The sequence below is a fragment of the Lucilia cuprina genome, chromosome 5 (genome assembly GCF_022045245.1).
Source record: "Lucilia cuprina isolate Lc7/37 chromosome 5, ASM2204524v1, whole genome shotgun sequence".
In the NCBI taxonomy this organism is placed as follows: domain Eukaryota; kingdom Metazoa; phylum Arthropoda; class Insecta; order Diptera; family Calliphoridae; genus Lucilia; species Lucilia cuprina.
In genome coordinates this window covers 55,898,960-55,924,550 of record NC_060953.1, presented here as the reverse complement: position 1 = coordinate 55,924,550, position 25,591 = coordinate 55,898,960, and the positions used below count along the sequence as shown (strand labels likewise).

Genomic DNA, 25,591 nt, shown 5'->3' with positions numbered 1-25,591 from the left:
AACTACTTTTACAGGCGGGAGATAGGAGGGTCGAGGGTTAATACCTAAAATATAACTCTATAATTGTATCTTTATCTCTCCATTTTCTACAGTGGGTATTGACATCGTTATATTATAGGTGTTAAAGCTACAAGGATATGGAGTTAGAATATTTTATTGTTGTTGTAGTTCACGAAAAATTTTGAATCATTCTAGTGCGTAGATCCCGTTTTCATCGGAATGAATAGAAAAGGTATCATATAGTCGTGGTTGATCGTCAGTGCCTTCTTTACTTGTTTGTTTCTTGGTACCCTTGTTATTGTTCTTTTTGTGTTGATGTTTTAGTTGTTGTTGTTGTGTGCTTGTGACACATAAAGTTAAATGTGACTTTTTGACTGACTTAGTGTTTGTGGTTTGTTGTTGGAATGTTTTGAATTGTTTTTGGGTTTGTGTCTTAAAACAAACATATACGATGGCTGGATAAAAAATTCGATAGAAATACAAACTTTTAAATTCTGAAATTTTTCTTATAATGTTTCTTTCTGCATTACAATAGATATCAGATTTGGAAATCTTTAAACATTTCTCATTTACTCTTACATATAAATTCTTGTTAGAAAGAAAACGAAAATCTCACTTGAGTTTTATAGGAATTATTATTTGAAATATTTGTCCAATTCACAATCGATGTCGTATCGTTGTATGTCATAAACATTTTTCAAATAAATTTTTTTTGAAACAAAAACAAATCAATAAGTTAACAAATTAAGACATATATTAAGATACAACCATACAACACCTATTGTGAAGTGAACAATTGTGTTTGCTATATTTTAAGAACATTTAAAGTTTTCCCTCGTATAATCATACAACTTCTGTATGTTTAACTTCTTTCTTTTGATTTAGTTTAAATCGAATTTCGAATAAATATGTTTATTACCATTACACTCAAACAAATGCATGTCCATTCATGTCTATGTGACTGAAGGCATACCATATACCAAGTTCAAATCACCATTCCAATGAATGTATACATATTGTTGTCTCTTGGGTGTGAGATAAGTTTGGAATTATTGTAGAGTATTTGTTTTTTTTTCAACTTCTTCTTCAAAGAAGAAGAAAAATAAGAAATATTTGATATGAATCATTTATTTTTATACAGGAATATTCATTAATTGGTTGACTAAAGGGACTGATAAATTTGTCTTTAGGAAAGGTAAAATAAGGACAACGAAGTAGAAGAATTACATTTCGATAAGGAAGTCTGCTATACACATTATATAAAATATATATGTTTGTAGTTAGTAAAACAAGATAATAAATGTATAAAATTCTAAAGTTAAGAGAAATACTTTATGGAAAAATACTTTATTAGTTAAAATCTGGCTTAAATTTTAAAGAAATATATTTAAATAAAATTGATAGGTTTAAGTAAAATCAGCCTACAGCAGATCCGTTTAGAAACGTCCACCTGTTAAAAACGTGGTGAGCCATTAAGAAAAAACTGTACGAAATAAATTCGTTAAAAGATACTTCTTTGCCCCTTCGTTGTATTGCCTTCTGAATATGTTTTTTTTTAATCACAAAACAAAACTCTTAATAACCCACTTCCTGTAATTGAATAAAAAAAAATCCTCAACATTTTTAAACAATCACCAAAATCAATTTATATTTCAAAACACAAAATAATGTTGACTAATTCAAATAACTGTTTGGAATCTTAATTAAACAATTAATCAATCACACTAAACTCTAGGCAATATATACGATCGCTGCTCTTCCTAGAGACGTCCAACTCTAGCAGTCATCATTTTCAACAAAAGAAGACGAAAAAAAAACTAAATAAACAGCTACATAAATACAAAATAGCGAATTAATAAAAGCATTAGAAAGTTAACTTTTTATAATGCTAATGGAATCACACAGGTGATTGGTTTTTGTGGAACAATCCATGTGCAAGATCAAAGAATACGAGTGTTATACAGTGAGGACATACATACGTACTAACTTTAGGAGGTCTCTTAACGAAATTGTAAAAATTGCAATATAAAGAATACAAAATGACAAATTACCCATAAATAAGTGCCATAGATTTTGTTTTATGTGTCATGTTGGAAAAGTAGAAAAATAGAGAGAGAAAGAAAAAAACGCAACATTTTAATTGAATTAATTTAAAAGACATTATTTAGGTTTTTTGTTGTTGTTGTTAAACTAAGAGAAAAACAAATTTATAATACAAATAAATTGTTTAGATGTGATTAAACTTAATTTTTAATTTGCTTTCAACTTCGTTGCTGCAACGGAGTTGGTGTGTCGTTGTTTAAAAGAAAGATTTTTTTATTTTTTAAGTAATTGCCTTGTTAAAGTATCAGGAGGAAATTTCGGCAGTTCCATCCCTCTATCCCTCCGTCTGTCTGGCCGTCCGTCTGTATGTCCGTCTGTATGTTTGTCTCTAAGTATGTCAATTCGCTTTACTTCGGCAGTTCAATCCCTCCGTCTGTATGTATGTCCGTCTGTTTGTCTGTCTGTATGATTGTCTGTCTGTCTGTCTGTCTGTCTGTCTGTCTGTCTGTCTGTCTGTCTGTCTGTCTGTCTGCCTGTACTTCGGCAGTTCAATCCCTCCGTCTGTTTGTCTGTCTGTCTTCCTGTCCGTCTGTCCATGTTAACCTTGCAATCAAGCTGCATATTGCAATTTTTAAAACAGTACGCTTTAATTGGCACACATATTGTTTCTCTCGGGGACTATATATTTTATAAAAAAAATTGGATTACTATTTCATATAGCACCCATAGAACCTAATACTCAGTATATGGCTTTGAAACTTATTATTATGTCAAATGTATAACAATTTTCAAAAACAAATTTCCTAATCACAAAGTCACTTTAAGGAAGTAAACGGATCGAACATAACCATAAGAACCAGTATCTCGATGAAATAACTTTTAGAGAAGAAATCGAAGAGCCTTAATGTGAACACTTGTCGTGTTGGCCTTATTTCACGGTTGGTTCTTTTACAACCACATAATGAGCTTATATAATACGACTTATCACTGCTCCTTTTTACATCTCAGAGTAGAAATATGTCTGCCGGTACATGCAATTTGCTCAAGTACTCAAGATATCTAATCTCTGATCATTGCTACCCGGTTACATAACTTTCGAGATGCTATAACATTACTTCCGTTCCTCGATACTTAATTGGGTGAGAATTTTTTTTTATTCACAGAAAATCTTACTCATTCATCCAACACACTCACTTAAAAGAACATCCGACACAACCACTGTTGATAGGTAAGGCACGCATACCACTACATCTATCCCGTATCATAAAAAGTCACTCTTTAGTTAGTTATCAGTTGTCTCGACAACAGCAGCGAATTTATCCCGTATTAAAGACTTTAAAGTGTATCAATCTTTTAATTCTCTTCACGTGAGTTTGGATTAAAGTCACAGCTATCACATGCACATCGAAGGGACCTCACCAATTACCGGTACAAGACAATGTATGAAACCCTGTCCTACCAAGTCCCTTGTTACTAGATTATGTGTTTCCAAAGACCAGGGATACATTTGATTATAACCAGTTTATTGCTCCGGAAGAATAGAGAAACACAAAGAAAAGAGTAGACCATCAAGGTAACATGCCGCCGAGATGGTAGTTATTCTAAATGAAACATATGAGTTGGTGAACGACTTCGATTGGAAGTCAATCCTATCATTTTCACAAAGGGAGATTAGGAATTGTTATTCAAACATGTTTATGGAAGTTCAAACTGATTTTCTGAAAAATCATCAAGATAAAAATCTAAGTTACAGAACTAACTATATAAGGAAATGAAATCTGAACTTAAAACAATCAGTTTCATGAACAACTAACATGATTTTATCTTCAAGTTTGCAGTAAGATCAATAGAGATCGAAAAACTCTCATAATAATTTAACTATATTTTCGATTTATGGAATGTAAAGAGCTCTGAAGAGCCCTATTGTTAAAAAATATCTTTTTGGATTAGTAATTGGTTAAAATGCTCAGAACTTCGGGTTCTCAAACAAATTAGAAATTCATTACTTATATCTTTCTAAATCTTTATATCTTTCTAAATCTCTACGTAGAGTGGAGTCGTTAACGAATACATAATCTTTTTTACCATATCAAAACAATTATATCAGGGTCTTAAACAGTTGTTAATATAAAATTCTTTAAGAAAAGTGATGGCGTTAAACATTTACATTGGCCTCTACTTATATTCTAAATAAAAAAACACATTCAAGTTATTTGTCTTCATTTTTGATATGAAATCATCATCAATATATTATCAGCTACATCAGCAACATGTTGTGTTGCTACAACAACTGCCACTGACTGATGCAGCAACAACAAATGCTGCTGTAGTTTATTAGCTGATAGTGCTGTTAATTCAATTAAATATTCTTATCACAAACTTGTAAAAGTTAATGTCAACAGTGGTCTTAACATGTGTTTCGTTTCGTTTGAAAGAACCAAACAGCTCAGTAGTTGAGAGTAAACATTCGAATAATCCTCAATATGCGCCAGACGCGTCGTACATTCATCAATCTAACAAATATTGTTGTTGGTTTGTTGTTTGTTTTATGTCATTCATGTTTTTAATAGTTTAACGTTTGAGGCTATTTTTTCCCCATTTTCTTTTTGTCACTATTGACACAGATTTGTTAAACGTTTTTCTGCCTCAGACTCTAAATTCAAGTCCAGTAAGCATACACAAACATCGTTTGTTGGATCATGGTTGTTGGATAGGAGATTTAAGGTAGCAGTGTAAGGGGATATGGTTAACCATCAATTGATTATATTAAAAATATTCATTAACATTTCAGTAACTGTTTGTCAAACCAATGTGTATCATTGCGCATCTTTGTCTATATGATTTCTGTATGAGTCCAAAGTATGATGTTCATAATTTTTCTCTTCATCTTCTTCTATATTTGTTGTTGATTAATATTAATGAAACATGATGTCGGTATTTGAGTTTTATACACCTTTTTTGGTAATAAACGTGGCGCCTTTGGCATCCACTTGAGTTAAGAAAACAAACACTTTTTAGCCTTAGATGGCATTTAAGGCGACACAAATTACAAACTCATTACGAATGTCATTTTCAATGGAAAATGAATTTCAAATAACGTTACAGTTAAAAATAAAGTCGACACAAAGAAATTCTTTGGCACTTAAATGGTATTTCTTAATAATCTTCTCAAAATGTATATTTAACTTGTGATGATAATAATAGAAAATTAATAACAATTTTAAAGTTCAGTTTGCGGGTTTAAAATTCAATTCGTTTTAGAAACTCCCATGATTTTCTTTGATTTTAAACAATATATCGTTTGTATCGATTTATCGTACAATGATAATATTTACTTAAACACTTTAAATTCGATTAAATTTCAATGCAAATTACTTGATAAACGTATCCTAAGTATGTGTATGTATGTAGTAGTTAGTTTGTTTTCCCTCCTGTTTATACGAATGTGTTTCGTTACATTGTTTCCATTTATGTGCAACAATTGTATGATTGTATATTGGCAAGTAAAATTCTAGAAATGGACAATAACAATTTGTAAATATGCACTTCCTTAGACACTTTGAAAACTTCCAAGTTTTTTTGGTTTCTATGTGTGTTTGTCTTTTTTTCTTCTTTTGACATTTCAAATTTGCCAACGGCTTAAAGACACTTTAAAAGTCCCCAAAAAAAAAGTAAATATACACGCTCATACTGCATACGAACTTTTTATACACTTACAGTGAGACAAGTATGAAACAGAACATTCCCATTTTCATTAAAAATGTATATGTATTTTCTATATGATCTGGAATATAATTACTCTATAGTTAAGAATATGACCTGGAGCAGATATTATAGACTAATCTATAGTCTGGACTAAATACTACTCACAGTCTGAACTATAAACTTTGTGGTCCATAGTCTAGACTATAGACTACTCTATAGTCTGGACTATAGACAGCTCTATAGTCTGGACTATAGGCTTTTGTCTGGACTAAAGACTACTCTAAAGTCTACTCTATAGTCTGGACTATAGACTACTCTATAGTCTGGACTATAAACTACTCTATAGTCTGGACTATAGACTACTCAATAGTCTGGACTATAGACTACTCTATTTTCTGGACTATAAACTACTCAATAGTCTGGACTATAGACTACTTAATAGCCTGGACTATAGACTACTCAATAGTCTGGACTATAGACTACTCAATAGTCTGGACTATAGACTTGTCAGTAGACTACTTAATAGTATAATCTGGACCATCGACTTCTCTATAGTCTGGACTATAGAGTACTCTATAGTCTGGACTAAAGAGTACACTATACTCTGGACTAAAGAGTACCCTATACCCTGGACTATAGACTACTCTATAGTCTGGACTATAGACTATTCTATAGTCTGGACTATAGACTACTCTTCAGTCTGGACTATAGACTACTCTATAGTCTGGACTATAGACTACTCTTTAGTCTGGATTATAGACTACTCTATAGTCTGGACTATAGACTACTCTATAGTTTGGACTATAGACTACTCTATAGTCTGGACTATAGACTACTCTACAGTCTGGACTATAGAGTCCAAAGCATAAGCTAGACTATATAATACTAAATATTCTGGACTATAGAATACTCTATGGTCTGAATTATTATTTAGCCTGGACTTCAGACTACTCTATAACTGTATACTATAGTGTGGACTACCGACTACTCTATAATTGCTCTATAACTCTATAAGTTGGACTATAAACTATTCTGTATTCTGATCTGTAAAACACTCTATAGTCTGATCTATAAGACACTATCTAGTCTGTGCTATAGATTACTCTATAGTATTCCAGTATTCCAGACTACAAAGTAAACAATGGTATACCCTGTATTCTGAACTACGGATAATTCTATAATCTGAAATGTGGACTATCCTAAGAATAAAACCATAGACTACTATAGAAGATCGATAACATGGACTTCAAAAGATCTACAGCGCGGAAAGATCGATAGTCTATATTATACAAATATATATTTCTCAGATTATAGACAGATCTGCTTTAGCCTAGAATATAGGTAGATCAATAGTCTGGACTATAGAAATAACAATCGCTTTAACCATAGACATATCTACATTCTAGACACTTTTGTACGAATTCTCAACACTCACCATGTGTAATTCTCCACATATGTGTGTGTGATTCAAATAATACAGACATGTAACATCGAAACAAGCCAAAAATTTCATGCATATAGTAGTATATATCGAATATATATTGGTATTTACCTTAAATGGACTACAAACAAATAAAAGCTAAAACAATATCGAAAGAGTTAAACAAATGCGTGAGTCTATTTTGCACAATATTATGGACAAACAAACAAAAAATACTATTATTACCTTCTGGTCAAACTCCAAATACAAAAGAATATTATTACAAGAAAAAGATATAGACAATATATATAGATACTTAGTTTAAGGAGGAACTTTGGAAAAACAAATAAAAGATTTATAAATTCTTAAGTTGAGATGAGTTCAATAAATTTTCAGATTGTATGATAATAAGGATTAGTTCACCATTTAACCACCCACATAATAATTGTCGCATTGACTGCAACATGCAAGCCTAGAGTAGAAATCGTAACGAATTGCATATTTCTTAAAAAGGGAAGCAAATAGATTTTTTGTTAAATACAAACACATACACTCACACCTATTTACATTTATTGCTATAAATCAAATAAATCAAGTTGTTTTTCATTCATCTATAGTAAACCGAAGGAAAAATCAAAGAAGAATGTATTTTATATTTATGCACATTTCGTGCAACATGTTGGTTGCTGCTTGCACTATAAATTATTTGTAAAACTCAATGAAAAAACAAACTTCAACTGCAAAAGACAAAAGGAAATGCAAAAGTGAAAAAAAAAATCAAAAAATAAAATAAATAAAATCAAAAGAAAAGTAGTATGTATATTTTTTAAACATATTTCTTATTTTTGTCATTTTATTTCTGTTTGTATCTTTTTTTGCATTTAAATGATAAATAACATAAGAAAAAATGTCAAAAAATTAACAAGATATTATTTCAAGCCCCCACTCTATATTATACTCCCAACCAACCAAACACTTCTTTCTTGTTTTGCCTTTGTAGGCAGCACTTTCAGCCGTAATGTTTGTCCGGCAAACATAACCATAGTCCGTCTGTTCTACTGCTGCTGCTGCTGCAACGACCGTATTTAATAAAGTGTCTTCGTTTAACTGACTGTATAAACAAGATTATGAGTATATTTGTAGTAAAGATTAAAATTGAAGTATTGAGAGTAGTTTTTATTTCTGCATGTATTTTTTAGCATATTCGTATCATGATTTATGAGCAGCAAACAGTACAGCATTTTACATACATATTTTGTTTGTATACACACAAGCATACATATATGTATGTATATATCTTTCAACTTACCACAATTTCCACACACGCATAATATTAAACAAATACGTAGTAGTAGTTAGTCTCCTACTTATTCGCCTTGTTGTTTGTATTATTGTTTTGTCCACCATTGTAAGTTACTACCAATGCTGTGACGGCTGCTGCTGTTGGTGCCACCACACCACCTTCATGTTGCTCTATCAATTGGTTAAACATTATTTTTACATAATGATTAAAATGAAACCACTTTTCTTCTTAAATAAAATTGTCAGGAATTTAGTGTGTGTGTGTGTGAGTGTGGGGAACGAAATGGGTGACCAGTGGATGGAATAGTAACTTGTGATAATGAAAAATTAAATATAATTAAGACTTTATTGTTTAAGAAGATGTGATCGGAACGTGAAATGATTTTCGCGTTCATTTGTCTAGACACGTGCAGCCAGGAGGCAATGCATATGCAATAATTATCAGTTTCCAGCATTAAATTTGCAGAGAGAACACAAAACTCTCTTAAATACTCCCAAAAATTTTAAAGGAGACTAGGATGGAGTAAACAGAGGACCCAATAGTATAACTAACTAACTAACTAGTTAGTTATGTAGGACAACTATAGGCATGAAATTGCGTCTTAGTCCTACTATGACAAATTGGTTTTATAAAAGTGTAATTAGACCAATTCTAGCTCATCCTAGAACTGCTTTAGACAAAAAGTGCAATATCAAACTACTACAGGGAGTTCAGCGTATATGCTGCTTGAGTATAAGTGATGCCATGTGTACTACTTCAATCAAGGCTCTGGAAACGTTGCCATATATTCAACCTATTGAAACATATTTAAGATATGAGGCAGCACTTATTGCCGAACTGCTCTTTACTTTAGGGAAACAGGCCAAAAACGGTTATAGGACACTCATCAATGTATAATGGACACATTGGAAGGTGATACACCATCATCGGACATGCCTGGTCCCATACCAGACACAGAATATGTCAGTAACTTTGAAACGCTGATCCCAGATAGAATGTCTTGGTCAAGCGGAACATTAAAGTAAATAGCAGTAGGAATCCGTTGTTTTTCTGATAGCTCCAAATTGGGGGATAAAGTGGGGCTAGGGTTCCATATTACCAAATCATAACACAAGCTTCCAGGCAGAAGTACGAGCAATAACGGAATGCGTAAATTGGATTAGAATAAATATGATTCCCACTCGGGAGAAGTCGGTAACGAAAGAGCGAATGTAATAGCTTTAAAGGGAAGGGAGCTCAAGGCAGTTAACCTGACAAACGCAAAACCATTCGGCGTAACAAAAGCTGAACTAAAAACATGGGTGAGAGAATCTCATAAGACTTCTTGGAATAATGAAATAATGAAAATCCTATGGGGTGACCCTGATAGAAGCAAGACGAAAAATCTCCTTAAAATGATCAAGTCTGAAGTTAGTATGATAATTGGACGTTCTGATTCTAACGTATGTAGAGCATGTGGAGAGGACAGTGAAAGTCTGGAGCACTTTATTTGCCACTGTCAGGCATTCGTCGAAGTATCGTGGAAGTGATGTAATTCCGGAAATAACATAACTAACACTGATTGGAAGATTCTTACGAATTACGAATAACGTTCAGGAAACTGTGTTTCTGAACAATGAAAAATAAGTTCAGTTCCTTTTTTTCTCATGATAAGAAGCGCACAACAGGCCCGATTGTGTATTTCCTCGTATTTGATGTAGTATACAGCCTCCTATCAACCTAACCTACTACTAACTAACTAACTAACTAACTAACTAACTAACTAACTAAATAACTCACTAACTAACTAATGTAATAAGCGATCACTGATCGCAAATTTTGCTCTCAGGTCGACAGTAAATGATGCTTAAGGTGAAACGACATAACACGCGTTTTACGCAGCAACGCGTTAATAGCTTCCGTCAAAAACAGTTGAAATAGCGTATTTTCATTTATCAAGTTACACACTATACTTTGTAAGGCGTCGCAACTTTAACAGCTTGTAAAGCGTGTTGTGTACTTAATTAGCTGATGTAAATACTAAGATCACAAAAGATTGACATTATGTTAAGTGGTGTCCCCAGACCAGTAAAATCTCGTGGAAATAGCAAGACATGAAAAAAATATTATGTTTAAAAGTAGAATTCCAGCTGTCTATCAAATATGCAGCGAAAAAAGTAAATTTTTAACAGAATTTCATTGTAAATATAAAATCTGGCCACTTTAATTACGATCCTTAATAAAATATTACAAATTGTAAGTTACCCACTAGGCAACATACACATCCTCCAAAGAAAAAAAAAATAAACGAAAACACATCATAGTTATTATCGTCAACGAATAGTGAAAATTGTGTTGGGTGCTTCATCTTTTACATCTTTACTATATTTAACTTTAACGCCCGCGTATTTGTACTTGTAACTTGTAGAGAAATAAAAAACAGACATTCGAGCATTCTATACCATCATACAAACAGATATTGTTTTCCTTTGCTTTAGTTAAATATTATATTGAATTTTTACTTTCAGTAGGAGTTTTTGCCCTGCAGGATGCAATTGTCTGTTTAAAAGCTCTCATTCTCTGACAATATAACAAAAAAAAGAAAACAAGTACAACATGTTTCTTATACATTTTTCCATTGGCTTCCATGAATGTTCGTTTATTCCCTGTTGTTTATTCATTCACATTTTGTAGCTCGTCATTACTTGTTGTGAGTCAGGTTATGATGTTGATGGGTTTTTTTCGTATCTGCTATCTGTTCGATATTTTATTTATTTTAAAATTGAAGAACATTAAAAAAAACTTGCATATGATCAGTGTTGCTCTTTTTTCATTTGTATGACGATATATCGATGTAATGATTTATTACATTGAGTAAACTTATAATGTAAATTGCGATGTTGTATGTAGCGATGTATGTTTTCTTCCAGTAGCTGTTTGCTGCGAATGAACAAAAATTGCTGCAAATAATGAGGTTAAGGTACGAGTAGCCAATGTCATAAATTGCTTAGGCAAAACGCAACATAATAGGGCAATTTAAATTTTAACAGATGTAGGTTTGAAGAAGATTGTGTAATACTTAAATAAAATTAATTATAATTTGGGAGCTACTAGCGGAAGTTGAGTGGATTATGATCGCAATCTTTAACTATATTATCGATCGGAGTATTATTTAAGGGTCTACATTTGATTTTATGTTTATAACTATGGGTGATCACTAATGTTGGTTTCTTGTTATTTTATTTTAGATTTTTTATAACAAAACTTTAGACTGGTCTATTATCCAGACATAGAATGGTCTATTGTCTGGACTATGGAGTGAGTTATTGTGCAAAATTTAGACTGGTTTATTGTCTAGATTATAGACTGCTCTAGTGCCCACCCTTAGGTTAGTCCATTGTCCAAACTCTAGACAAGTCTGTCCACACTTTAGACTAGTCTACTGTCCAGACTTAAGACTAGTCTACTGTCCAGACTTAAGACTAGTCTACTGTCCAGACTTAAGACTAGTCTACTGTCCAGACTTAAGACTAGTCTACTGTCCAGACCTTAGACTAGTCTTTTCCACAGGTTATAGACTGAACTGTAGTATAGAGTGAACTGTAGAACACCAGACAATAAACTATAAATTGGACTACTGTCTAGTCTATGGTCAATTGAATTAAGAACTATAGACCCTTTTCTGCTCAATTTATCCAGACTGTAAAAGGGTCTATAGTCGACACTATAAAATGGTCTACAGTCCAGATTCTTGACAGTCCAGACTATAAACCTGACTATAAACCTGTCTAGACTATAGACTAATCTATAGTCCAGACTATAGAGTAATCTATAGTCCAGACTATAGAGTAATCTATAGTCCAGACCATAAACTATAAACTATGACAGTACAGACTATAAACCTGTCTAGACTATAGATTAATCTATAGTCCAGACAATAGAGTAATCTATAGTCCAGACTATAGAGTAATCTATAGTCCAGACTATAGAGTAATCTATAGGCCAGACTATAAACTAATCTATAGTCCAGACTATAGACTAATCTATAGTCCAGACTATGGACTAATCTATTGTCCAGACTATAGACTAATCTATAGTCCAGACTATAGACTAATCTATAGTCCAGACTATAGACTAATCTATAGTCCAGACTATAGACTAATCTATAGTCCAGACTATAAACTAATCTATAGCCCAGACTATAGACTAATCTAAAGCCCAGACCATAGACTAATCTATAGTCCAGACTATAGACTAATCTATAGTCCAGACTATAGACTAATCTATAGTCCAGACTATAGACTAATCTACAGTCCAGACTATAGACTAATATATAGTCCAGACTATAGACTAATCTATAGTCCAGACTATAGACTAATCTATGGTCCAGACTATAGACTAATCTATAGTCCAGACTATAGACTAATCTATAGTCCAGACTTTAGACTAATCTATAATCCAGACTATAGACTAATCTTTAGTCCAGACTATAGACTAATCTATAGTCCAGACCATAGACTAATCTTTAGTCCAGACTATAGACTAATCTATAGTCCTGACTATAGACTATTATATAGTCCAGACTATAGACTAATCTATAGTCCAGACTATAGACTAATCTATAGTACAGACTATAGACTAATCTATAGTCCAGACTATAGACTAATCTATTCCAGACTATAGACTAATCTATAGTCCATACTATAGACTAATCTATAGTCCAGACTATAGACTAATCTACAGTCCAGAAAATAGACTGCACTATATCTTATTCCATCCAATAAATTAAAAACTGTTTTAGACTACAGTGAGGTCTCAATAGTCTAAAAATTATATTAGACTACAGTGAGGTATCAACTATAGTCTACTAAACACAAGAGATTATTAGTCTTGTATGTGGCCTGGTTTATAATTTAAAATCTAGTGTATAGACTGGACTATAGTTTTGATAGTAGATTAAGTGATCAAATGGTCTATAATCTCGGATGTAGCTAAGAATATAGAAAAGTTCAAACTATAGAGAAGCCTAAACTATTGTCCAGACTATAGATTTAAATTAAAGTTCAAACTAATATGGACTATGAGGCATTAAAAACTATTTTCTCACAATTAATTAAATTAAAAAATATAGTTACACTTATCTCTAAAATGTCCTTCTAAAAAAATAATAACTTAAACCCTTTTTATTCTCAATTACAGATAAATTCATCACAAGAGCTCAATAATCTCGATATCAACAGTCTCAAGTATGTATTCAAAATTGCTTGTTTTAAAATCCATACATAAATTGTTTATCAGTAAAAAATAAACGACCTTCTTAAAAAAATATCACAATATTTATTTACATTTCTCATACTTTTCACAAAAAAAACGTATTTCTTAAAATTTATTTCGATAATTTTATTTTGCAAATGATAAAAAATTTTCACACGATTTTGTGAAACAAATATACTTGTAGAATTAAGAACTTTAAGCTCAATAAAAATACGAGTAATAAAACAATCTCTTCTTTCCATAAAATAAGAAGCACACACATTCATACTTACTTGTTTTCCCAAGTAGATACATATTCATATTTACTCAGGTGTTTTATTTAATGTTTCTGATTTCTGCTCGCATATACGCGAATCAACAACAAACACTTCGTAGTGCAATTGGAAACGCGCAAAAGCACCCACTAGAATGAGTGAGTGGTTGTTATATAGTGTTAGTCTTATGCCTGATATCATGAGAAAAATTGAAATATACATTTCAAGTATGAAATTCTACTAAATGGCTTTCGAAATCCAGAAATAAACATAAAAACTGCAAAAAAAAAAAGAAATGAAAAGAACACAACATTGTGTAATAATGAAACTCTATATGGGGTTAAGCGTGGGAAAAATTTACACCCACTAAAAAAAGAAAACTATTCAGTCACTCACTCACTCATCGTCAGAACATGATGAAAAATAAAATAAATTGTAATCTTTGTTTGTGTATACAATACTTTTTTAATATTTATTTGTTATATTGTTTTTTGCAAAAGCTGATTACTCAAAAGTACAGGTTGGGGGGGAAAGTGTTGATAACATAAAAGAGTTCAACATAATCAAAATTTGTAAAAAAGAAAAAAAAAAACTTAGTGAAAGATCTGAATGAGTTATGAAATTGCTTTTGTTTTAAGCATGGTATACTGTGAAGTAATGGAATGTAATCAGTGGAATGGAATGTAATCAGTACTTTCTACTAGACTAAAGACCTGAAAATAATTTATACTTTACCTTTGACTTTTCTACAATTCAGAATATTTGGTGGACTATAGAACATAAGAAGGACTAGACTTATGTCTAGACTTTTGAGTAAATAGACTATACACTGATGTTTAGTCGAGACTATAGACATATCTGTAGTCCAGACTATAGACTGATTTACAGTCCAGACTATAGACTGATCTACAGTCCAGACTATAGACTGATCTATAGTCCAGACTATAGACTGATCTATAGTCCAGACTATAGACTGATCTATAGTCCAGACTAAAGACTGATCTATAGTCCAGACTATAGACTGATCTATAGTCCAGACTATAGACTGATCTATAGTCCAGACTAAAGACTGATCTATAGTCCAGACTATAGACTGATCTATAGTCCAGACTATAGACTGATCTATAGTCCAGACTATAGACTGATCTATAGTCCAGACTATAGACTGATCTATAGTCCAGACTATAGACTGATCTATAGTCCAGACTATAGACTGATCTATAGTCCAGACTATAGACTGATCTATAGTCCAGACTATAGACTGATATATAGTCCAGACTATAGACTGATATATAGTCCAGACTATAGACTGATCTATAGTCCAGACTATAGACTGATCTATAGTCCAGACTATAGACTGATCTATAGTCCAGACTAAAGACTGATCTATAGTCCAGACTATAGACTGATCTATAGTCCAGACTATAGACTGATCTATAGTCCAGACTAAAGACTGATCTATAGTCCAGACTATAGACTGATCTATAGTCCAGACTATAGACTGATCTATAGTCCAGACTATAGACTGATCTATAGTCCAGACTATAGACTGATCTATAGTCCAGACTATAGACTGATCTATAGTCCAGACTATAGACTGATCTATAGTCCAGACTATAGACTGATCTATAGTCCAGACTATAGACTGATATATAGTCCAGACTATAGACTGATATATAGTCCAGACTATAGACTGATCTATAGTCCAGACTATAGACTGATCTATAGTCCAGACTATAGACTGATCTATAGTCCAGACTATAGACTGATCTATAGTCCAAACTATAGACTGATCTATAGTCCAAACTATAGACTGATCTATAGTCCAAACTATAGACTGATCTATAGTCCAAACTATAGACTGATCTATAGTCCAAACTATAGACTGATCTATAGTCCAAACTATAGACTGATCTATAGTCCAAACTATAGACTGATCTATAGTCCAGACTATAGACTGATCTATAGTCCAGACTATAGATTGATCTATAGTCCAGACTATAGATTGATCTATAGTCTAGACTATAGATTGATCTATAGTCTAGACTATAGACTAATCTATAGTCCAGACTATAGACTAATCTATAGTCCAGACTATAGACTAATCTATAGTACAGACTATAGACTAATCTATAGTCTGTAGTCTATAGTCCAGACTATAGAATAATCTATAGTCCAGGCTATAGACTGAAGTGTAGTGCAGACTATAGACTGATCTATAGTCTAGGCTATAGGCTGATCTATAGTTTAGGCTATATACTGATCTAAAGTCTATGCTATAGACTGATCTACCGTATAGGCTATAGACTGATCTATATTCTAAGCTATAGACTGATTTATATTCTATGCTATAGACAGATCTATAGTCTAGGCTATATACTGATCTAAAGTCCAACCTATAGACTAAAGAATATTGAAGTCTAGACTATGTAGTAGACTATATTGTTGATTATAAAATTTACTATAAACAGATAGTTCATACTTAATTAAAGTATATAAAAAGAGTTGCTCGATGATTTAGTTCCTTTATAACACTGTCAAAAACAATATAAAAAAACATCACGACTTTTTGTCAGTCTTTTTATGATATTTCTTTACAAGTTAAAATGCTTTATGCATAAAACACTCTAAATAATGTATGAATGTGTGTTTGACTATAGGCCAATCCACTGTAAAGATATGGCATAAAATTACCTGGTATAAAAAAACACTTCATATCTATCCTTAGTTAGATGTGGACTCTCTGTCCATTTGGTTTTTCGTCTGTCCATCCATCTATCCTTACTGCCATCAAAACAGCAGCATGTGTTAACATCTACAAGTGTATAACGAATTATTTAACTTTGTTTTTTTTTTTTTTTTTTGTAAGCAGACTTTACAACAAAATATAAACTACAAAAATATACAAATACAACCAACTATCTACTTTATCAGTTTGTTGTTTGTTAGTTTTGAAAAAAAAAATTTATATTTTTGTTGGCATAAATGAAAATTCACAAATAAATAGAGAAAAACTAAACAGAAAAAAAAAGAAAAGAAAAACAACGGAATAACAAGTGTGAATATGAGTGATTGTAGTGATTTGGAGAAAGGGTAAGTTAAATGCTTGTAAGTTGTATCTTGGGTTTTGTATCTGATTATTTTACAAATGTAAAAATGTATGATCATCATCGTCATTTTTGATAGGTTTGCTCGTTGGTGTTTTGAATTACAGTTTTATTAATTTTGTTTGTTTTAAATAAAAGTTTAATAATTTTAAAGTGTTAATCGTTAAAACGGCGTGTGAAACTTTTGCTTGTTATGGGGTTTCTATAGTAATAAAATCCTTTAGATAATAAATGTCAATAGATATTAACTATTACTATTTGTTTTTGTCTAAATAAATTGGAATAATGTTGTTTTTATACCTAAACAAATTCTTATCAATTATTGGTGTTTGGGTTGTACAACCTTAAAAAAAGGATTGTGTTCAACCATACATACTTGTCGCTCTTGTACCAGAGAGTTTTAACTAAAACTATGAAGCAGAGAACTACAAAATATTAAAATTTTTTGTACTAGTTAATCTTATGCAACCAGTATAAAGGGAAACCAAATTTTGCTAATGAGTATTGTAGTTATTTCATACATTACCTGGTAATGAGTGGTCGTTATTAATAACATTAATTAATTTTTTTGAATAGGAGTTGTAGCCAATTGTCTATAGCAGGTGTTTAAAGAGGAATTAGTTTTGGGTTCTAACCTTAGTCGATATTAGAAATTTTTTAAATAAATATTGATATTTGTATTTGCATTTTAGATAGAATGATAAAAAGAGCTGTTAAGGGAGCATTAAGTATGTGAGTGTACTAGTTAAAATAAAAATTAACTGTAAAGTCAGTTTTAAATCCGGGTAACCACATTTGTAACTAGTTATTTTCGAATCGAATTTATTATAAATCTGAGGATACCTCTTAGAGATGTATGTCCGAAATATTTTTATACATACATTAAGAGGTGTCAAGAGGTGCTACCAATACCTCTAGTCTGCGTGGACTTTAAACTGGTGTTTACATTTCAATCTTTAGCTTGACTTTGAATGATTTGGAAAACGGTTTAGCCAGAGCACTACATAATATGGTCAGTTTTTTGAGGCACCTTCGGGATCCACGTATTATCTGTGGTAAACCCAAATTCTTAGGAAGAGGGTGCTTGGTTTAAAGATTGATACACGGTGAAATATTATTTTCACGATATATTTTTGTGTTATCGTTCCTAGATGCTAAAAGGATAAACTGTTGGATTTGAGCTGTTAATGTAAAGATTGAGTGATCTAGTTATAGTTTTTCTAGTGTTTTCTGGAGCATTCCGATGTCTACTCTGATTCGATAAAGCGGATAGAGTAATTGACTGATTTGGCGGATAGAGTGATTGTGTACTAAATTATGCTTTAGCAAGAATATACGGAGTTGTGGAGCAAGGTCGCCACTGCTCTACATGGTTAAGTGCGTTACAGTTTACTCTAAAACATGCTCACTCTATTACAGTGGGTCTTTGTGGCCACTGAAATGAAGTCTTGTCAATTAATATGATCCGTGTCTCAGACTACCAATTACGTCTCTTTATATGCTGTTGCCGAATCAACAGTAGTGTAGTTGGGCGACATTATTGTCGAGGTAAGGGTTTGAGCTAGCTCATAACAACTGTCTGAACTTAAAATTTTCTACAGAAAGAGACATTTTCAAAAAATTTCCTATAAAAAGAGAATAATTAATTTTTGAAAAATTTTCAATTAAAAATTGTAAAATTATCTATAGAAATTTTCGAAAAATTTCTATAAAAAGAAAACTTTGCAAAAATGACTATAAAATACATTTTTGCAAAAATTTGGTAAAAGAAAAGATTGCGAAAAATAATTGAAAAATGTTTATTAAAACTAAAGAAAAATAAATTAAATTTTAAAAGAAAAATTTATTAAAAGCAAAAAAATATCTAAAAAATGTTCTGTAGAAATAGAAATTTTTGTAAAATTTTCTATTGAAAGAGAAATTTTCATATTTTTTTTTTAAATTGAGAAACAAAAATGTATCTTTTTAAAGTGAAATTTTTTATAAAAACACACATTTTCTCAGAATTTATTATAGAAAGAAGAACCTTGAAAAACAGTGAAACATTCGCAGAATTTTTTATAAAAATATACAAATTTTCAGAATAATTAATAAAATTACAAACACAGAAAAAATTATCGGTAGTTTATTTTCAATTAACATGTTTTAATTTTCTTTATTTTTTATTTAAGCAAATTTTTATTTGTCTTAATTATCTCGTTTTTTGAAACTGTTTGAAACTAAAGTGTAAAATTTTGATTAAATTTTTAATTAATTCAATTAATTTTTTAATTGATTGAAAAATTTTTTCTGGCCTTCTTTTCCATTTTAGATTTTTTTTAAATATTTTATTTTTAATTTTTGTGCTAGCAATATTTATAATTCTTAAATAGTCCATAAAATTTTAGGCATATAATATTCAAGTTTCTTTACAATTTATGAAACACTTTATATGTTAAATTGTGTCAATAAAGTGATAATTTTTGAAAATGCTGAACGCATTGTTAAAGGTCTAGTATTCCTTTAACGTTGTGTGTAATCGATTAATAATTTGATTGTTTGAATCACCATCTTAATTGATTTATAAAAAATTCTCTATCAAACAGTTTAATTTATTTGATTAATAATTTAATAAAAAATCAATTTTATATTTATTAAATATTTAATTTATACAATTAATGAATTAATCAATTTTAAATCTTGTCTCAATTATTGACATTAATTGTTCTGATTAATTCGTTATTTGGAAAAAAAATATATATTTTTACTTTTTTACAAATTTGGTAATTGATATCATCATTTTGGTTATAGGTGCAAAACTTGCTTGATACAATTATTTTGATAATTAAAACTCATTTTCAGTTTTTTCTGTGAATAAGAAATTAAAAAAAAAAAAACAAAAAAATTATATTTTAGTAAAAATTCTATGAAAAGAGAAAATTTCGCAATATTTTTTTATATTTAGAGAACTTCGAAAATTTTGCTATAAAAAAAGAATATTTTAGAAAATGTTCTTTAAAAGAATAATTTTCAAAAAAAATTTTTTTGTGGAAAGAGAAATTGTCAAAAATGATATAAATACCCAGCAAAAACATAGCTTCCAGCGAAGCAAAAAATAAGTAGAATTTACTCCATGGAAGTACTGAAAAAGACTTAAAGAAGTGATGATTTTAACACAAGCTTTTCATAGGAGTATTGTTTTTTTTATTTGATTCCAAATTCACTATATCTGAAGCTATTCTCAGAAAGTCATTTGTATGTTCTTTTTTGGATTTTATTAGGAAGTTGAATTCAAGTATTATAAAATACAAATAATTTGATTTTAATAATATTAACGTAAATAAATATTATACTAGCATTTATCAATCAACTCGAAAAAAAATGGGTTTAATACAAAAAAGTTTCAGTAAAAAAATATACCTTCAATTTTAAACAAAATTAAATTATTTTCACTTCTTTGGAAGTCAATAAACATTACCTCCACAGAAGGTTAACAATTTCACTTAGTGCTATTTTTAAAATGGTGATACATGGTATTCTTTTGGAAGTACTTCGTTTTACACATGTTTGCTGGGTAGAAAAAGAAACAATTGACAAAAAGTGCTTTTTAGGAAATTTTGAAAATTTTTAAATTAAAGAAATGATAATTCTTGGATTATTTACAAGAAGGCTCAAAGGGGAGTAGGGGAAAATATGGCCCTATCCTTATAAATGTTGTTAGGGAAAGTTAAGTCTACTTTAAATTTATTTATGTGGAATTTAAAAGTTTTATTAGTATTTGTAAGTGAATTTTCTGAAGGAGAGTTTGTATGGGGGCTAGGTACAAATGAAGCCCGATCGATCATTACAAAAATCGGTAGTGTGATTTAAATTTCTATAAAATTAAGTTTTGTAGACTTTTGTTGACATAATAGAACATTTAACTTAATTATGAGCCCTACTTAGGGGTATGGTTGTATGGGGGCAAGTCGGAATAATGGATAGATTTTAAGCATTTTCAATAGGCCTTGAGACAAAAGAAGCTTGTGAGCCAAATTTCATCCAATTATCTTGAAAGTTAAGGCCTGTATCTTGTGCACAAGGATTACATGACAGCCAGCCAGACGGACGGACGGACGGACATAGTCTAATCGACTCAGAAAATGATTTTAACACGATTGGTATACTTTAAGGGGGGTATATGATGAATATTTTTGTATGTTACAAACATCAGCACATGCCTAATATATACCCTCCCCACTAAAGTAAATATGTATGTAAGTAAGTGCCTCATATTGCTCCACTCTGAAATTATCAAAGAAAATACTTACATGTATATTTTGTAAATAACTATTGCGTTGATATTACTTCAATTCACACCTAAGGTCTGATCCATAGAGAAACTAAACGACAGACATTTCAACAAATTTGACTCTTGACTTTTCTGATTAACCTTTTGGCAACTAAGCCTGAAATGATAGCTAGTGGCGTTATAGACAAAACTTAACTATTCGAACGGAATGGACTTTATTCCTGTAAGTTTTTTTTTTTTCTTATTCATTCAATTTCTTTAGTTTCGGTTTTTTTTCAGCAACAATTCCTTTATTAAATTATAAGCAATTTATATGCTTCTAAATATTTGTTTTTTCTCAAATGCATTTTAGCTTATTTGGTTATTGATTTCTTTGTTGGTTTTTCTCCTTTAACGAATATTTTATTTTGTGTAGATTTTCAATGGATTTTCTTGCAATTCCATAAATTTATCGATGAGTTGCATCTTTATTTGCCCGAACCGATTGTACATTCATATGTATGTGTATGTATGTATATATATGGAGGTAAGTACACGGTGATAAATGTACTTCTATGATTGTTTTCGATTTGTTGATTATTTGATTATTGTTATTAGTTTCAAATTTCAAATTTTACCATAAAATATCCATTCAAGCAACAAAAAGTAAATAAGTGTGTTTAAATCTTTAAGTTAGACACAAAACAAGTGAATAGCTGAAGATGAAGTTGATGATGTTCCAACTAAAATCTATCCTTTTAAGCCATATTTATTGTTGTGTAAAACTTGAGTTATTAACCATTATTTAACAATTTGCCATTAGAATTGTATTTTGTTTTAGATTTATTTATTTGTTTAGAAAACATTTTGTCTATAATTTACATTTAGTCCCGGGCAGTTTGTTTGTAAATTTGTGTTAGGAAGTTGTTAAAAAAAATATTGATAGATTTATTAATTGTAAGAAATTTTCTTAACTTTATTTTTAGTTATTGAACATAAATATAATGGGAGGATTTGGAGAATTTCTGTCTAGCTGGTGAATATAGAAAAAGAACTTTCGATAGTCACTGTCCTCTTTACAAATTAAGTTAGTGAGATAGTTAGTTAGTTAGTTAGTTAGTTAGTTAGTTAGTTAGTTAGTTAGTCAGTCAGTTAGTCAGTGAGTCAATTAGTCAGTTAGTAAGTTAATCAATTAATCAGTTAGTCAGATAGTCAGATAGTCAGTTAGTCATTTAGTCAGTTAGTTAGTTAGTTAGTTAGTTAGTTTCTTTCATATACGCTTGTGGCATGTTGGGTAAATGGATCTGCCTGTTCAGGTACAAGTACTTGACTTGATGAAGTTCTACAGCTCTCTAATCTCTGATCATTGCTGTGCCATTGTTGTTTGTAGAGCAGCACCGACTGACATCATTGGTTGACCGGAAAATTAATCAAATTAATAAGCCGAAGACTCACTGGCAAAGAACACACTATGCTCATCTCTCATATGAAGAGGGTAAACTCGGAACATACCCGGATAAGAAAGAAAAACTCAGCATACTTCTCATTCATACGAAACACTCACTCTATCCTGCATTATTAAAACTTAATACCAACTTATTTCCAATGCTTCGACAACAATTAACGTGCATTAGCCTTTGAACCAACATTCTCTTCCTCGAGTTTAGGTTTTAACCTCAGCCATCACCAGGACAATTTAATGTCTGAAACCTGTGTACTACCGATTCCCATGTTACAGATTATAAAGATCCCTTATTCGACCCAGATCGAATCATACCAATAAATAGCCGATTATACACTTGACTCCAATTTTAATCCTGGCAGACTAGATATGTACATTGCTAGTACGTCTTTTCCCCCGGATTTCAGTAACACCAATAACTGGTAGATCATAAAGTTATCATGATCTGGGTGATTGAATTTCGTAAATAATGCTGAGTTAATGGTATACTTTAAGGTGGTTGTAGGACTTCTGAAGCGCTAAAAACATTACCAAACAAGCTTATTGCCCTTGCATCTATATATAGAACGTTATATACCTATTCCGATGTGCATATTTTCAAATTTCAATATTGCATTAGTTTATTTTTCTTTTGACAATGAAATGAAACTGTTTTATCCGCATTACCTCCTCATTACTTTTACTTAATAAAATTTAAAGCATATCTTGAGGCACACAAAAAAGATCACTTCAATATTTAAACAATTATAAAGTTGCCAGACAACTACAGTTGATCGCATAAACATATTTGGATTTGGTTGTTTGCTCAAATGCCCAATAAACATAACGATCATTTACTACTATGTTGAATTGTTTATTACAATATAATGGATTTAATTTAAATTTTCAATAAACATTACGATCATTTATAAATTACTATTATTATTCTTTACTGTTTCAAAGTCATTTATAAAGATTTATCTGCTTTAAAAATATTACAATTACAGACAAACTAAATTAGCTTCTTGCCGGTGCCATTTATAGCAAGTCGTCATCTTCTAGATATGTTCAGGACATTCAAGTGACACCTTCCGGACTTCTGCAATACTTTTGCTGGTGCATCTAGTGGAGACACACACCTCTACAATGATCAATTTTACATTTTAGTGCTGTCAACCATATTTTAATCGCTAAAAAAAATTACAACTTAATACTAGGGTTCTATATATCGACTTTCGAATAATCGAACAATCGACTTTTTGTCGAAAAAAGTCGAAGTCGACTATTTTGTTCCAAAAAGTCGATAATTCGACTATCGTCTATGAAAAAAGTCGAAAAGTCGACTTTGCAAATAAAAGTCGTAAAAAGTCGAAAAAAGTTAAAAAAGTCTAAAATTTTAAAAAAGTGAAAAAAGTCAAAAACTCTAAAATAATCAGAAAAACTCGAAAAAAGTAAAAAAAAAAATAGTTGAAAATAGTCAAAAAGTCGAAAAGGACAAAAACACTAAAATAGTAGAAAAAAAGTAAAAAATAGTCGAAAAATTAAAAGTGGAAAAAAGTCAAAATCTCTAAAATAGTCGGAAAAATTCGAAAAAAGCAAAAAATAGTCGAAAAGGTCGAAAAAACGAAAATAGTAGAAAAAAGTCAAAAATAGAAAATTTAAAAAAAAATGGAAAAAAAGTCAAAAACTCTAAAATAGTCGGAAAAATTCGAAAAGTCGAAAATAGTAGAAAGAAGTCAAAAATAGTCGTAAATTTAAAAAAAAAGTGGAAAGAAGTTAAAAACTCTAAAATTGTCGGAAAAACTCGAAAATATTAAAAAAAATTAAAAGTCGAAAAAAGTCGAAAAGGTCAAAAACACGAAAATAGTAGAAAAAAATTTAAAAAAGTGGAAAAATGTCAAAAACTCTAAAAAGTAGAAAAAATTAAAAACTCTAAAATAGTCGAAAAATTCCAAAAAAGTAAAAATATAGCCGAAAAGTCTAAAAATCGACTTTCAACTAAATGAAAAAAGTCGAAAAATCGACATTTAACTAAATGCAAAAAGTCGAAAAGTCGACTTTTCGTTTCAACTATAGGACTCTATTTAATACTAAAATTAAACAAATTTCAACAGTTTAAAGAGAAAAAAAACTTCATTTTTAGCGATTTCTATTAATAATCTTATAATTTTGAAATAAAACACAACAAAAGCTATTTATTTTTAAATCTTAAATTAATTTTATTTATTTAAAAATTTAATTTCAAGTTTATTTATAAAATAAGTTTACAATAAATGTAAAACTGATAAGATTTTATTTTTACGGAGCAAATGTCTAAATAAAAATTATGAATTTAAAATTAAAGCAACTCAAAAATTATACAAACTATTTTCAAAAAAAATTAATATTAAAATTATTATATAAATTAAAAAAAACAAATATCAATTAATATGTATTTTGGTCTTTTTTACACAAACAGGTTAGGTATTTTTTTTATACAAAAATTTTGGTTAAAGCTTTTTTCTTATGGTAATTTTTTAAATATTTATTAAACATATAAAATTAAAGTTTAAATTGAAAATTTAAAAAAAAATAATAAAAATTTTAAAAAATTTCCAATTTTAACTTTACTTTTAATTAATTATTGTCTTATAATTAACAATTATTAAAAAGAAGTAATAATTGTAAAATATAGGAACAATTTTATAGGTTTTACATTAAATGAAATAAAAAGGTTTCTTTTTTAATTATAATTACAATTCGAAATAAAAACACAAAAAAAGGAAATTATTTAATTAAAATTAAAGAAAATTATTTTAAAATTATTTAAAAATAAT

General features: G+C 30.2%; 1 long non-coding RNA gene across 3 annotated transcripts in view; it reads left to right on the top strand.

Moving 5' to 3' along the window:
- LOC124420032 overlaps positions 1-24,041 on the top strand; it is a 140,042-nt gene extending 116,001 nt beyond the window's left edge. The window contains exons 1-4 of one of the 3 annotated variants that reach the window (XR_006940989.1): positions 2,875-2,981; positions 3,052-3,182; positions 13,650-13,696; positions 23,783-24,041. This is a non-coding gene — a long non-coding RNA (uncharacterized LOC124420032). Of the gene's footprint in view, positions 1-2,874; positions 2,982-3,051; positions 3,183-7,785; positions 7,911-13,649; positions 13,697-23,782 lie in introns of those variants that run through there. The other 2 variants (XR_006940990.1, XR_006940988.1) reach the window with 2 other exon arrangements.
- Positions 24,042-25,591: the final 1,550 nt, after the last annotated feature.